This window comes from Benincasa hispida, chromosome 7 (genome assembly GCF_027475165.1).
Source record: "Benincasa hispida cultivar pf3 chromosome 7, pf3_genome.v1.1, whole genome shotgun sequence".
NCBI classification, from domain to species: domain Eukaryota; kingdom Viridiplantae; phylum Streptophyta; class Magnoliopsida; order Cucurbitales; family Cucurbitaceae; genus Benincasa; species Benincasa hispida.
The window spans coordinates 44,708,095-44,726,075 of NC_143484.1; the positions used below are offsets into that span (position 1 = coordinate 44,708,095).

A 17,981-nucleotide genomic window follows, 5' to 3' on the forward strand; every position below is an offset into this window, starting at 1 on the left:
AAGATCACGAACAACCAGCAACCACCACACGGACATCGCAAACTCAACGAATGGTCTCCAAAAACCTCGACTATGTCAAGTTGAGTACGACACCACCACAATGGCTACCTTGGTATTCTGGTGTAAGAATCCAGAAGTGTGGGCTCTGTGTGGACTTGGTTAGAGGAAGAGACTGGAGGAACAATCGTGTAAACGATTGAGCAAGTGGGAGATGGCAGAGGTCTATCGCATAGACGATGCCTAATCGTTTAACAAATGCACTACGATCGTTTAGCAAAAGCTCCATGATCGTTTAGCTAAAGGCTAGCTGAGTACACTATCGTATAGTGTCACTCCATGATCGTCTAGTTTCTCTTCAGTTGTCGTTTAGTAAATCTCATTCACTTGACAAACACCATGAGAACTTCCGAGAATAGAATCTCAATTCAACAACTACTAAAATTAGGAAACCATTCTTCCTTTTATTTCACGGTTACCATGAAACCACCAATAACCTCCCACTCAATTGGTTATTAGAGACAAAGACATAATTATCCAATAATTAATATTACTATAAATATATATGATAACCAACTTACCATACTATGTTTATAACCTATAGTTTTAATATTTCATCTCATGAAACAAATAAACCATAGTTCTTTTTCTATTCCATGGTCCTTAATGTAAATCTCATTTACATTAATTCTCCACTTGACGTATCTCATACATCTCACCGATCATATCATATATAATCGAATTACCTCTTGTCAATTTGAACATTTCAAATCAACACCAAGAATTGATTCTCAACTTGAATCCATTAAGCTACCAAGAGGACCTTATGGACCTATAGCTCGAAGCTCCAACAATACGTGAATAACTGACTAAACTCTTTAGTCACGAGATCCACCATCCGTTAACTGTCAGTCACTCCACTAAAGACCGATAGCTGAACTTTCCTTACAATAGTATATTATGTGTCCATATCAACCAGTCAACAGTGTGATAACCTTTCAAAGATCGCCCGTAAGTACAGTTGGGCCAATAACCGTTATGTCCCTGTAGTTACATCTAACACCTTAAGTACCACTGATCGCTCTAATAAATATAAGTCTTCTCTTCCAAAGAGAAGTTGTGGCCACAATGTTCAAATCTCAGAATCAGCCCTGAAGAGAGCAATCTATCTACTTACCCCTGCTTCGAGAAAGGAGTGAATTCCATCTTGTGTAACTGAGTTCCCAGCTCCCAAATAAGAAAAGTCCCCAAAAAGGTAGGCATGATGAGTTGGCAATCTGGCCACTTTTACCTATACTAATCAAAGGATCGCCCTTAAAGGAGGAGTTCCCAAAATACTCAGGATTGAGGTCATGTCACTTATGGTCGTTCAGGTAAGATGTAAGTCTCCAGTATCAATGGTATTATACACAGAGACGAATCATCTTTGTTCGATCTTATACAAACTCTTTGTATAAGACACCCCTGCTCCATGTCTCCACATGAATGATCAGGATCTACCATCTGTAATAGTTCACAACACTTGCAAGCCACTACAAGCGGGCAGTATTCGTAGTGTCACCAGAATCAAGTATCCCTCCTTAATCCTTATACTACAGACTATTTAGGTTATCACTTAAGGCATGATCCACTTATATATCTCATACACATGCTTAAGTTTACATACGATAACCATGGAGCTTTGTTTATTGGATATGAGTTAATGTCAGATAAAATAACTCTTATTTTATTCATAACAATGTGTATAAATTACAAACTACGATACTCCGGGAGAATTAGGACACCAATCCCAACAATCTCCCACTTGTCCTAAGAACTACGATCGGAAGCAAGATCTTTCCATGAGCGGAAGCAAACTAATAATTTGAACACTTTAAACTAACCCAAAAACTAATACTCAACTTGAATCCATTGAGCTACCAAGGGGACCTTATGGACTTATAGCTTGAAGTTCCAACGGTACGTGAATAGCTAACTAAACTCTTTAATCACAAGATCCACCATCCGTTAACTGTCGGGCACTCCACTAAAGACTGATAGCTGTATTCTTCTCACTACAGCTACATTTCTGCATCCATTGGATATAGCCAATCAACAATACAATAACCCTTCACAGATCACTCGTAAGTACAGTTGGGCCAATTTACATTTTGCCCCTGTAGTTATATCTAACTCCTTAAATACCCCTGATTCCTCTAATGAACAATACGTCATAGTCGTACTATGAGTGAACACCTCTCGGGTCATGAGAAAGTGTGTGGTACCACATCGTTCAAGACCCGTAATTAGCCCTTAAATGAGCAATCTATCTACCTATCCCTGCTTCGGGGAAGGAGTGAATTTCATCTTGTGTAGCTAGTTCCTAGCTCCCCAATTAAACGAATCCCCAAAGTGGTAGGTTTGAATTGACAATCTGGCCACTTGTACCCATGCAAATCAAAGAACCGCCCTTATAGGCAGGAGTTCCCAACTCATTCAGGATTAAGGTCATGTTACCTATGGTTATCCTAGTGAAATGAATGTCCCTGTCATGAACAGCGTTATATAACAAGACTAAACACTTTGTAGTCCGGTCTTATACAAACTCCTTTGTATAGGACACCCAGCTCGCATGTCTTCATATGAATGATCAAGATCAGACCATCTGTAGCACTTTACAACACTTGTAACATCTAACAACCGGATCGTATCCGTAGTGTCACTAGGATAAGGTTTTCCCCCCTTTATCCATATACTACAGACCATTTAGGTTATCATTTAAGGCATGATCCACATGTATATCTCCACATACATGCTTAAGTTACAACGATAACTAGGGATCTTAGTTTATTTGTTTGTGATAAATGCAAATAAAATATTTCATATTTCATAGACAACAGTGAAGAAAATATCGCATATTATTACATCACAAGCGTTTGTTCATACCAGTGTTTACAAACTATAGAACCCTACGAGATTTAGGGCATTAACCCCAACACATTGGATATAACCAGTCAACAGTATAATGACCCTTCACAAATTGCTCGTAAGTACAGCTAATCCAAAATTACCTTTTTGCCCCTATAGTTACATCTAACCCCTTAAGTACCACTGATCTCTCTAATGAACAATAAATCATAGTCTAACTATGACCAAACCCCTCTCGGGCCAGGAGAGGGTATGGCATACATTGTTCAAACCCCAAAATCAAGCCTTAAGGGAGCAATTTATCTACTTACCCTGATGTTGGAGAAGAAGTGAATTCCTTCTGGTGTAGCTGTGTTCCCAACACCCTAATCACACGAATCCCTAATATGGTAGGTTTGTTGAGTCGATGATTTGGCCATTTTCACCCATACAAATCAAAGGATCCTTTATAGGCAAGAGTTCACAACTCACTCAGGATTCAGGTCATGTTATCTATGGTCATCCCGGTGAAATGTAAGTCTCTATTATGGATGGTGTTATATAATGAGATTAAACATTTCGTGGTCCGATCTTATACAAACTCCTTTGTATAGAATATCTCCACTCACATATCTTCACATGAATGATCAGGATTAGATCATTTGTAGCATTTTACAACAATTGTAACATCTTCAAAGTGGGTCATACTCGTAGTATCACATCTACTACAGACCATTTAGATTATCACTTAAACATGATCCACTTGTATGTCTCTACATACATGTTTAAGCTACAAGATAACCTTGGATGTTAGTTTATTGGTTTGTGGTTAATGCAACTAATTTTGAAATAAAACATCACATATTTTATTACATAAATAAAATGCTTGTACAATACAATTACAAACTATAGGACCCTATGAGACATCAACCTCAACATATTCAAGATAATCCAAGAAACCCATAAGAAAACACCAAAAAAAAAAAACTCACCCAACTAGAAGATTCGGCGAGGGGTGGTGGAGGAGACATGAAACTGAGAAGAGAGAAAGATTCGATGGATCTGGTGGCGCGGGTCACAACTGCGTGGTTCTGCGTCGAAGGAAGGCAGCTGGAAACTCTGGTGGTGACTGGGCTGAGACGCTCTTCCAGACAGCGGACGCGAACAAATTCGAGCGTTGGGTGACAAATAGCACGACGGTGTCGCGATGGCTAATATGAGAAGTGGCACACGATTGGTCTTGTTCGACCTAGCGACAAGAGCGACTAAAGAAGACCGTCAGAGTAGTGGTCATGGAGTTTGAATGTTGAACGCGGCTGGGTCACGAGCAGAGAAGAAAAGCGTTTGGGAGGGGGGGAGGGGGGAGGGGGGTTCTTGTGCGCGCCAAAGAAAAGAGAGAGAGAAAGTAATCTTTTCTTTTCTTTTCTTTTTTCTTTTTTTATAAACCAAAACTTATATATATATAATTCTTTTTTTTAAAACCTTTTCTTTTCCCTTTTCAAATTCCAAAACTCTCTTTAAATCTAAACCAAATAAATTCAAATCCTATAAATACAAAATTTAATAAAATCCTATCCAAAATTATTTTAAATCTTCCATACACAAAACAAATTGAATTATTTTAATAAATAATCCAATCTCCATTTGCAGGCTAAATTAAGTCCTAATTAATTCAAAATAATCCAATTGAATTTAACTACACCAAATACTTAAATCTCGAATTTCAATTTATCCAAATATTTCGAAATAAAATAATATTTAATTACATTAAAAAATGAGGGAGTTACATATATCCTAAAAAAAGAATGAAGTTTATGTATCAAATAATTAATCTTTTTCCATTCTTGGTTTTGAAATCATTGAAGAATAATTATTGTTTAATTAATTAATCTATGAAATTTATATAAGATTGCTACGCTTAATTTTATAAATTAAATATAAACACAATTTTTGTTTATAAAATTTTGATAGTATTTCTTATAAATAACAAAAGACAGTCATCTTTGATTTCCACCAATCTTATTCTCAAATATCATATATTTTCAACATCTATAAAACTATAAACCAAACAACCCCTAAAAATTCATCACAAAGTGTAGTGTAGATTTGGATCTTCGACCCAAAAAAAGCTCAACCATTAGAGTAAAGTCATTTTTTAAAGTGATGCTTTAGGTAAGAAAATATTTTTGTAAAATCGATTCATTACCAAAAAAGCTAAGTACTTTCCTTAAAAAAAATTAAATATTTTTAAAAAGATATTTTACTTGTAGTTGTAAAACAATGGATAATTACGATAGATAGAAAAATAAGACAAAATATCTAAAAATATCACTTATCTTTAAAATATTTCTAAATATAGATAACATTGACTAGTCACTTTTTTTAAATTCCATGTTTGCCCACTGAAAAATAGGGCACCTTCTTCTTCTTCCCTTTCTTTTTCTAATCACGCCGTCCTCCAAAATCTGATTCTTCAAGAGATAGAGTCCTCTAGTTGTTAACAATCCCACAATTAGTAGTCTCAGAATGAAGGGCCAGCAGCGGCGAAGGAAGTGGGATTGCAATCGGCGGCAAGTGTAAAGATTCAAGCGGCGGCGGATGTCTCCGTTGAGGAAGCGGTCCAGCGAGAAGTAGAGTCTGAAGAAGCGGACCAGCTTTCATGACGGCCTGTAAGAACTTACCCTTTTATGGCAACGGCTTATTGGAGATCCAATCGAAGATTTCTGGTGGTGGAGGAACGGGAGACGAAACGGAAACGATGCTCTCGTCGCAATCAGAGGAAGAGAAAGCGTTTTGAGAGTCGAATCCTGATGTGGGATCGTCGTCAATGGTGGACTTGCAGACGAAGGAGGACGATGATGGAAGAAGAGTTTCTTAAGAAGAAGCTTGTCGATTTTTTTTCATTAGCTTCATCTCTTTCATTAATAGCTTGATTCAAATCATCTCACTGCAAAATTGATTTGTTCCAGCTCAAGACTTGTGCATAAAAGTGAATGGTGTAACTCATCAATATTCTGCTAAAAACACACCAAATCAAGAAGGTGGTAATTTTTCAAATTGAAAACTTACCGTATCTATTACTGATAATAGTACTTTGGTTGCAACTATCAACAATAGTAATTAATAACACATTTCTTAAATTGAAATTTATATAATAACTATAAGTGATATTCACTAGTACATTTCTTAAATTGAAAAATAGCACCTAGCTTTCTGGTAAAAAATAAAAAAATCCACGTCCAATCACCATTCCGCTTCTTGGTTTTCTCAAATTGAAAGTGATGGGTGTGAATTTTTTGGTTTTTTACCATTTTATTATTCTATATATAAAAAATAAATTCCATTTATAAAACTAACCTTAAAACAATCTTGTCAAAGGATAACTTAATTTTATTTGTAAAACAAATTTCCCAAATTATCTCTTAAACGCATTTGAATTGCTTTGTAGTGGTTTTGGAAGAATTACGTTTTGCATGGAAATTTTTTTTTACAAAAATAACTCAACTTCAATAATATATAATATTAAAATTTACATATTTATCGAAAAATTTTATTTTTTAGTATAGACTATCTAACTAACCTATTAATTTCAAACTACATTCAACTTAGTACCACAAACAACTCTTAATTTTTTTTTTTTTTTAAGTATTTTTAAGATATTGAAATTGTAATTGTTGAATAACCATTTGGTTTTTAAAAATTTAACTTTTAAATTCTAATTTCATCTCTAAATTATTATATTCATATTGTCTATTTTCTATTACTGTTTTCAAATATCATACGCAATTTTAAAAAGAAAAATAGCTAATTTATTTTTGTTTTTAGATTTTAACTAAGAAATCAAATGATTCTTTAAGAAAAGTGAAAATCATGATAAGAAAGTTTGGAAGAAATAAACATAAAATTTAAAATAGAAAACTAAAAACAAAATAGTTATCCGAATCTAATTTTTTTTCAAAAAAACATAATCTAAAATATTTTTAGCCACATGTGAAACACACAATAATAACAACAATAATAAATACTTTGATTAGCAAGTACAATTTTCATGTAGTCAAGCCCAAGAAAATATATACAACATAGGGAAAGAAACCATTGTCTTCCTCTCCAGTTATTCAAAGAGAAGGCATCCCACATAAATAAGAAATCTTGTCAAATATAAGCCAAAATATAATGACTGCTAGTGCCGTATATAAAACTTACAAGGTTTTCAAGCACTAAAACAAAAACTTTACTTTGAGGCAAATCATTTTTTGTATCAAACAATATTATTCTCGATCATGATTCATACCTCTCAGTGTAGTTCTACGTATTTATAAGAAATTCTCAACCTTCTGCTATTTAAGGGAAGAAAAGACCTAACATGATAGATAAGAGTCTGTCAAATTAGCCTAAGACGACTGCCTGTAATGCAACAAATTAAGAGTTTCTATATTTTAGAATCTCATGACTTTTAAAAAGCTAAGTAACAGGTAAGTCATTTTTGGCTATCAAACGGGACTCATTTCTTCATATTAGATCTATCTTCCTCTCTAAAAAATGGATGTTTCTTTTTTTCTTTTGACAATATTGAGTTGGGTGGTTGCTCATATTTATAATCTATAAAAGCTAATTGCATGTGGGTTTTAGAATTTCTATATATTCTTCAAAAGTTGTAAGTTGGCATTGACTTAAGTAATGATTTGATACTTCTATTTGCTTCTAAATGTGTTCAAAATGATAAAGGTAGGTTTCAATCAATTTTCTCTACAAGTCAACTCTTTTTATGTTGAGAAATTAGGGCCAACTTCAATCAATTTATTCTTTTAAGACAATGACATGCATACATGTGTTGAAAATTTGAGTTCATTAGAAGATTTTAGATTGTCTTCAAAACAATTTACTCTTCATAATTAAAATTGGGCAATTGCATGCACAATTACCTTAGTTGGCTTGTCAAATACTTAATTATTATTGTTAATTGTGTTATATTTATGGGTTAATTAAATTATAGCTTATTTTACTTTCAATTATAATACATTATAATACATTTTAATAATTTTAATTTCTATTCCTAATAATTTAGTTAAATTTCCTAAAATATTCTTGTCACCTATTTTTTTAAGAAATACAATGATACAAATATCAAAAATTATCCCACCAACATTAAATTTGATACCCATCCAGTGGACAGTGAGCCACTGCATCTATAATCTCATTTTAAGAACGCCGCTAAATTAGATAATATGTCATCTAATGAAAATGATTTCTTCAACTATTGATTTCATCGGAGTTAACACATCATCATCTCTATACCATTGTCAAACTATCTACTTGATAAATGGTGATCGAAGGAGGATATGTTAATTCTAGTGAAATTAATAGTTAAAGGATTTTTTTTTTACGATGGGATGAGTAATGACATTTTATATATTAAACTATGCTCAATAATTAGTATGCACTTCCATTTTTGTATGCACCAGCTAAGTGATCATCTCTCTTTTGCCAATGCACAGTTGATATTGAAAATCATATTCAAACATCATATGACAAGTAAATTGATTAAAACTATGAATGTATTTTATATATTTCTGTATTCTGTATTTCACAGATTGGTAAAATAGGTATCTATATACATAAACCTATTCAAAGATAGATAGGTAAAATTTGTAAAATCTTCAACAATCCACTACAATAAGCCTACAAATACGTAACAAACAACTCTTATAACTATTAACATCCCCTCAAACTTAAGGTGGTAGAGTAGAGACCCGCTTAAATTTGCAAGATAACTGACCAAAGCGTGGAGGAGAGAGCGCTTTAGTGAAGATGTCAGCCGGTTGGAGTTCTGAAGATGATGATAAACAAAGTGACAGCCAGTCTTGATATGCTTCGTCTATTCATGAAAAACATCATTTTGTCTATTCATGAAAAACATCATTGAGCACTTGATAGAACAAGAAACAACAGTATGAATGTATTTTGTATATTTTTGTATTATGTATTTCACAAATAGGTCAAATACAAAGGTATTTATAGACATAAACCTGAGATAGATATGTAAAATCTGTAAAAACTTCAACGACCCACTAAAATAGGCCTATAAATACATAAAAACCCAACAACCCTTATGTAATGACCCGACTTTCTAGGACTCAAGCTAGGTCGTTACTAAACACATGCATGCATGGAAGTTAAAACAACATTCTTTTTATAGTGAAATAAATGCTAAATAAATAAGGTAACTTAAAAGATTTTCATTAAATTCAAATATTAAAATCAAATGATAGGGTACCCATAAGTCATAAATGGACTCAAACGATAAGTTTCAAATGTCAAGACCAAAAGTTAAAAACATAAAATAACTTTTAAAACATGAGTGGAAGCATAAAAAATGGTCCCCAGTGACTCTTTCATGGATTGCTCTTATCATTCACCGGTGCGTCCCCATCCTTACCTGAAACATAAACATGAGAAAGAATGAGTATAAAATACTCAGTAAGTAACCCCATTACTGGGGTCAGGCTAGACATTTATGTCATCTAGATGCCTACCTCTAGTGGAACATATAAACTGCTCTAGTCTTCATGGGACACATACATACATGAAAAACTTATTTCTATCCTACGGTAGTTAAGTATGTCCACTACCTCTGGTGAATCTCGAAGGAAACACAACTCATGGGGAATCCCGAAGGAAACACAATCTGGTGAATCCCGAAGGAAACACAATAACTGGTGAGCATCTAATTAATCAGTGAGGACACAATCACAATCTCAACATCACAAGTATCACAACATGGTTCTATAACATACATATAGATCTCATCATCATGATTCTACAACGTACATATACCTTTTGTCATCCTAGTCTTATAACATATATATACATCTCATCATCATTGTTCTATAACATACATATAAATTTCTTCATCATAGCTATATAACATATGTATGCATCTCATCATCCTCAGATTCAGAAGGATCTCCAATAACAATAATATACTCAAATCATACTAGTATTCAAAAATCTCTATGCGCAACTAATCTTTTAAACCCTCATGTCAGCAAGGCATACATAAACATCAAACTATCAATATATCTTCAATAAATTATAATTATCATTGTCTGGCACTAGGGCAGTTCTAGTAGTAAGATTACTTACATCGATACTAGATTCAGGTATCGATCCAAGCAGCAGTCTTCAATAATCAATCTTTGAATTCAATTCCCCAATGAAGCTTGAGCAACAACCACCCTCAAGATTCCAATCTCTAAATTATTTCTTCAATTAGACTATGCTTCCAACTTTTAATCCTTTTCTCCCGTAAAATTTTCAATTCACAAAGAATTTAACTCACCCCCTTCCCTAATGAAATTAATTATTGACATTAATTTCAAATTAAATTTATGTGACATAACCCCTTTCCAAAATGAAATTAATTCTTGACATTAATTTAAAACTAAATTTGTGTGATATAACCCCCTTCCAAAACAAAATTAGTTCCTGCCATTAATTTCCAAATTGAATAATTTCAACGTCAATCCATTAATTTCCAAATTGAATAATTTTAACGTCAATAGTTAAATCCCGCAATTACATTTAAGTCTAAAAATTTCAAAAATGCCCTTAATTAATAAAAATTACTAAAATTACATAAATAATAAAAATGGGGGGGTTACACCTTATAACTATTAACAAAATCAAATTTCCTTTTTTCCCCTTTTTGTCATGTAAACGATGAACAGTTGACTTAAGGAAGGATATGGAAAAGAATATATTCAAACATCATCTAAGTCAATCTATAATGCAACTTTAAGAGGATATATTCCACTCTTCATATTGTCAAAAAGAAATATAACTTATTTATACACACCTCTCTCTTTTAATTTTCTACATTTGGTATCATATATATAAAATCAATCAAAACATGAAAAAATTATTTTGTTAGATAGATTTTTTAAATTGAAGAGTGAAATAAAATAATATACTAGTGCTACTATAATTTAGAACCTTATGATTCAAGCACTGCCCTACAGCTAGGGTGTTGTCTCGGTCAAGAGCCACAGTTAGTTGCTGTTTCTATTTGCTATATATATATATATATACACACATTTTGATATATATATATAATAAGTCAGAGAGTCTGATATTGATATAATAATGTTGAATCTATTTTTTTTTTCTTTTTAATAATTAGGTAATATGTGGGATGCAAATGATATTTATGCCGTTTTAATTCCAAATTAAAAAATATTATTAAATATTAAGTTTTGATCCATGAGTTTTGGAGTTGATGTCTATTTGATCTCTAAAATTTCAAAAAATACACTTTAGTTATTGAAATTTGAAAATAGTTCTAAATAGTCTCCAAACTCTTTTGATAATTAGTTGACTAAGAAATATGATGTGTTGGTTAAATATCGGTGATATTTAGAAAATTAATTATTTGAATAATATCTTAATTTATAATTTCTTCTTCTCCATCTTTTCTTCCTCTCTTTCTCATGGCTCTTAGGATTCGAAACAGCAACACCAAACCAGAGTTTGAGAAATTTATTTCTCTCACACAACTTTTTCACCCTCCCTCTCCCCATACATCAAATTTCACTATCAATTCCTTTGAAAAGTTCAAAACTAGAAGGGGAATTGCAATTCCCATTCTCCAAAACAAACCAATATCTTTAAAATTTTCAGCCTCAGACAGTCCCAGAGATTGATTATACAAATTTCTAGAAAAAGGTTGGTGCTTTATAATTTTTACTGAATCTCGTATCTTGCCCAGATGGATTTTGAGATAGAAGTTCAAGAAAAGGAACAAAATAGCTCCCTTAACACAGGGTAAGAAAACACAAGTTCTTAATTTATTTTTAATTTGCATTATACGCGTACTAATATTTTAAAATTGTTGCTTATTATAGTTATCATGGATATTGATTGTAATCAATCTACAAGGAAATTGTGTTTATGTTTTGGACTCTATTCGAAGTAAGGTTCAAGAGGATTTTCATGGAGTTATAAATATATAAGTGTAATTGAACTTTCTTAGCTCTTAATTGAAGTATTTATGTTTAACTAATGTTTTCAAACTATTTAGTGGATTGAAATGGCAAGCAAAGCACGATCTCCAACACCATCGGTCTTCTCCAAAATGGAAACCAATAAAGGTAAATTTGCATTTATTTTTCAACAATTTATGTTCATTCGAACATAAGAATAATTGTTTTCAAATTCTTCATATGCAGTGCCCCCATCAATTAGTTTCTGTAGGATGCAGGTACTATGTAAAAAGTATATACACGAAATAGTGCATAATCCTACTACTCCCATTACTAGCCTCATACGTAAATTATTTATTTTTTTATATACTAGCTTTGATTTAATAAATGGATGTAAGCTTATGCTGAATTTATCTTCTTTTTTTTTCTCTTTGTAATTCAATACAAAAAAATATGTATACCCAAGGAAAGATTGATGTAATTCGAACCCAATGGACCAGTTTTGTTGGCCGATTTGTGTAAGGATGTACTTCTTGTTTTTTTGTCTCAATAGAATTTAAATGTTAACTTAGAATGAATGCAAATTTATCTAACCATGATCTGTTTATTAGAAGATTTATGTATATATTTTTGTGTTTATGGGATATTTGGTGTTAAATATTCATGGAAGTACTAATTGATATTTGTGAATGAGAGAAATGATGGCTTAGTGTAAGTATTCTATGAAAGTGTGTTATTGTTATACATGTTGGTGATTAGTGTGTTTATTTCATATTTGATGAGTATATGTAATAGATTGGAAATATTAATTCTTGTTTGTGGATAAATTCATAGGTGGAAGACAAATATTGATGGCTTGCCATGCAAATTTTTTATATCTTTTCATAAAAAACAATGACGGACATTTCCTGACCCAATATACGAGACATATAATGTCGTTTTTAAATTTTTGACCGATATTAAAAATGGATTCGATAACGGAATTAAAAAAAAACGGACAATAATTGAAAAAACGGACATAGATTCTGGGCTTCAAAGTCAGTTTAAAGGGCTTCAACGGATTCTAGGCTTCAGTTGACAACCAACATTAAAGTTTTTTAATGTCGGTCAAACGACATTAAAGCCCTTGGTTTAAAACCGACATTAAATCCCAAAATTCTTGTAGTGCTTATTTAAATTTGTGTCGGAAAAGGAAGAAAAATTGGGATTGGGATCGGAATCAAGATTGGTAGTCAACTAACGGTCAAAAGAGTACTAACGGTCAAACTATTTAGAACTATTTTTCAAACCTTAAGGATTAAAATGTCCCTTTTGAAATATTAGGGATCAAATAGATATCAACTCCAAACTTCAGAGATGAAAAATGCATTTATCCTTGAATATTAATATAATGCTTTGTGCTTGGTTAAAACTGGTTAAAAAAGTTGGTTTTATAGCCCAGTGGGCTGCAAATTAGATCTTGTGATCTCATTGGAGGGAAATGATAGGAAGTAACCCTATAAAAATTCCATCTTTCACGATTACCACATTTTTAGAAAATTCGTTCATATAGTTTTTCACGATTCTTCTCGATCAAGATCGATCTAAAATTTGAATAAAAAATTAATTTTTTTCCCGTACATCCAAACTATCAAGTTTTTAGTTTTTCTAAGTGAAATCTCGATAATATTTGAGAGTTATTTCTGAAAATTTCTCTTCATTAAATGTGCTATATTTTTGTTGTAAAATTGAGAAATACAACGGAAACCTGGATATGGAGAAAATATAATATAATAATAAAATATATTTAAATAAATAAAATAAGTAAATAATTAAATCAAATAAAGAAAATTATAGAAAATAGAAAATATGAAATTCTCTCCAAACTTTTTGGGCTTCTCATTAATATGTGCATGTCTTACAAAACCCACAAAATGCCACTATTTATAGGCAATTTAACAAGTAGAAGGTGGATTATATGGACACTAATAGTATATAATCTTGGAGACACATGGATAACACTTGGGTAATGGAGGTATGATATATGGTCAATGGACATTGAGCATCAGTATCTAATGGGCTTATATTATCATAATATTTATAATACTCTCTCTTAGATGCCCATTATATATATGAAATATGCCTCATTGAAACCTTACTAAGAAAAACCCAATGGGAAAGAAACCCTAATGAAGGAAAAAGAGTACATATTTCATATAATATATATTCCTAAAAGAATACAATATATCTACTCCCCCTCATAAAAACATCATTTAAGATCTCTGATACGCTGCATTCCAATGTTGTGCAAGAATTTTTTAAAGGTTGCGGTTGGTAATGATTTTGTAAATAAGCCTGTTAGGTTGTCCTTCGAACAAATTAGTTGTACAGTGATGTCACCATTTTCTTCAAGACCATAAGTATAGAAAAGCTTTGATGAAATATGCTTTGTTCTATCTCCTTTAATGTATCCTTCTTTGATTTGGGATATGCATGTTGTGTTGTCTTCGTATAATACTATTGGGAGATTTTTATTAGAAGATAACTCACATGTTTCACGAATGTGCTGAGTCATTGGTCTTAGCCATACACATTCCCAACTAGCCTTGTGAATTGCAAAAATTTCAACATGATTTGAGGAAGTGGCAATTATGGTATGTTTCATCGATTGCCATGATATAGCAATTCCTCCACATTTGAATAGATAATTTGTTTGAGATCTAGTTTTGTGTGGATAAGATAGATATCCAGAATTTTCATAACCAACTAGATCAAAATTTGATTTATTTGAATAAAACAAACTCATATTGATCGTTCATTGGACATAACGAAGTATATGCTTAATTCTGTTCCAATGTCTTTTTGTTGGAGAAGTACTATATATAGCTAATAAATTTATTGAAAATATATTTGATCTTGTATTATTAGCAAGATACATAAGTGCACCAATTGCACTAAGAAATTGTACTTTAGGACTATGAATTTTTTCATTATCATCTCAAGGTCGAAATATATCTTTCTTTATATCCAATTAGCAGACTTCCATTGGAATATTTAATTGATGTGCTCTGTCAATATAGAACCTTTTCAAAACTTTTCCTGTATAGGTTGACCAAAGAACTAATATCTCATCGGCTAAATGCTTAATTTGCAAACCAAGAAAAAAAATTATTTTTTTGAGATCTTTCATCTCAAATTATTTCTTAAGATATTCTATTATCTTTGAAAGCTCTTTAGGAGTACCATTTCTATTATCTCAAATTCTTTCTTAAGATATTCTATTATCTCAAATTCTTTCATCTCAAATTCTTTCTTAAGATATTAAGATGTATATTTATAATTACTGTGATTTATTTATAAAACACATGGACATATTGAATTATTTTGATATCATTATTTTATCAAATATCCACTAAGGCGATTGTACCACATTCGTCCTGATTGTATCAATCCATATAGTGATCTCTATAACTTTATTGAATATAATTCCTGGGAATTTGATTTATATGTTTTAGGTACCTTAAATCCTTCTGGGATTCTCATATAAATATCATTATCAAGAGGACCCATATGAATATGTCATGACTACATCTATAAGATGCATATCCATACTGTCATACACAATCAGGCCAATTAAATATCTTAGTGTAATTGCATCCACTATCGGAGAATATGTCTCATCATAATCAATGTTAGATATTTGTAAAAAACCTTATGTAACTAGTCTTGCTTTATATCTTGTGACCTTGTTATTTTCATTTATTTTTCTCACAAATACCCATTTGTATCCCACATATTTGACACCTTCTAGTGTTCGAACTATTGGTCCAAAAATCTGACATTTTGAAAGTGAGTTTAATTCTGCATCGATTGCTTCTTTCCACTGAAGACAATCTTTTCTATACCGATATTCTTCAACAAATTTTGATTTAGGATCCTCATTTTCAGATATAATATCAAGAACAATATTATACGCAAAAATGTTATTAATAACTATATTAGTTGTCACACCCTGCCTCAGACCACCCTCTTAGTTTAGAGAAGGGCGTGACTGCAGTAGTTATCAACCCTTTGGCTGACACTTACTGCCTAATAACTCTTGCGGAATAACTCTGATACCAAAATATAACTTATATACAGTAGAATGTCTTTAGGCCAAAAATTATTAATTTAGAAACAAAACATATTTAGAGTCATTACAACACTAGATTTACAAGTCCCAAAACCCAAAAACCCTAGTCCCTATATGAACAACAGTAACATGAGTACAATATTAACAGAAACCACCTAAATAGACGGGTTACAAATTTCTTTTTCCTTTAGTGGCAGAGATGATGCAGAGCTATCTTCAGAGGATTTGACCGCTACCTGGGAGGGGGGAGGAAAATATTTGAAAATAGGGTGAGCTTGCGTCTAGTGAGTGACTTAAGAAAGATAATTGATTCTCATGCAAAATCTCAATAAAGAGTTTAACTGAAATATAAGCTTCTACAGTACTTGTACTACAGTATGAACATTTTCAAGCATGAAACATATAAAACTATTTTAATCATAAAATAATAAAAAAGTTTCTCAGTTGAGGATAACCCTACTGTGGGTAAAAACAATCCCAACACCAACTACTGGTCAAGAAAGAATCTTTTTGCTCAATCTCTGACTCTACCTACGTACACATGGCCATACTAAGTACTTTCATACCTTAGGTACTTCTGTTCAGATACCTTCTCAAACGTCCTTCAGTATCTGGTTGGTTTGGTACCTTCTCAAACGTTCTTCAGTACCAATAGATACCTTCTCAAAGTCCTTCGGTATCTAGTTGAGCGGATACCTTCTCAAATGTCCTTCGGTATCGTGTTTTAAGTAAAACTAGTCATAAATGAATTTCTCTCTTTAAAGCATGTAAAGTATAATACATATAAAAAAAATGGCTTTAAAGGTACTAACGTATGCTGAGTATATTTAACACATATAAATCGTTTTTCAACAATTTCTCACACATGCATGCGTTTAAAACATAACTCATGATTTGCTTGGAAATCACTTTGTAAAACTAGCTGGCATGAGAATAATCTTCTTTAAAACATGCTTTTTATAACACATTGTAATAAAAAAATTTAAGCAAATGTTTTAGTCAAAACGTTTTAGCCATCACCTTGATCGCTTAGGAGCTTTTCACTCTAGTAGCTCCCTTTTCTACCTCGGGCTCCCTTTTCACCCCTAGAATCATGATGCAATTTATAGCTCAAATTACTCATAGTTTTAAATCTTATTTTGAGATATTTCCTTCTAAAAATATATTCTAAAATGTCTCAGGAAGCTTACCCTAAAATTTTAGCTTAGAACCTCTTGTGGTTTGGCCGAAATCACAGAATTTTCAAGACTGTCTCAAGCTTATCCGACAGCCTGACCCTTCTGCCTTCTTCTCAATTTCCAACCCGATCCCTTTGAGGTTTTCCTCCGATAACCTACATGAAAACTAGACTTTCAGAGATTTCAGGTGGATTTAGAATCACTCCAAACACACGAGTAAATTGGGAGAACTCCTTGTCCCAAGTTGATGCTGCTTTCCAGACTTCACTGTCCAATGCGTCCTCTTTGAAATACTATGACCAACGCATGGATTTTGGCTCCAATTCAAGGTTTGCTCAAATTTCCCACTCTTTTTATGGTATTTTTGAATTTTGATCTAAAAATAAAGTCTCTTGGCTCTATTTATAGGCGTCCAAACCTTCCCCAGAGTTGATACCACCTACTTGGCTGCATGGCCAAGTGTTTCTCTCACACACTACCAACACATCATTTTGATCAGCGCAACCTATGTGTCTTCCTCCTGTGTAGACAACGCATGAGCTTCGGATCTGATGCCACCACCTCAAATTCTTAAGGCTTAAGGCTTTCCTCCCAAGAAGACATATGGTTTGATGACGTTTCCCAAGTGATCTCATCCTTTGTATGCGTCTAACTCTTGGATGTTCAACACATAGTCCATACTCAATGCCTAGCCTATCATCAACACATAGCAAGCCAATTCACTACCATTACAATTCAACTTAGCCATCGCAACGAGTTAACCATCACCAACGTATAGGGTGACCGTCCATCCTCGACGCATGTCTTACTAGGCAGCATTGCATGGCTTGC

At 32.6% G+C, this 17,981-nt stretch overlaps 1 pseudogene; it reads right to left on the minus strand.

The window, feature by feature from the left end:
- Positions 1-5,127: 5,127 nt before the first annotated feature.
- On the minus strand, positions 5,128-6,227 carry LOC120081066 (uncharacterized; annotated as a pseudogene).
- Positions 6,228-17,981: the final 11,754 nt, after the last annotated feature.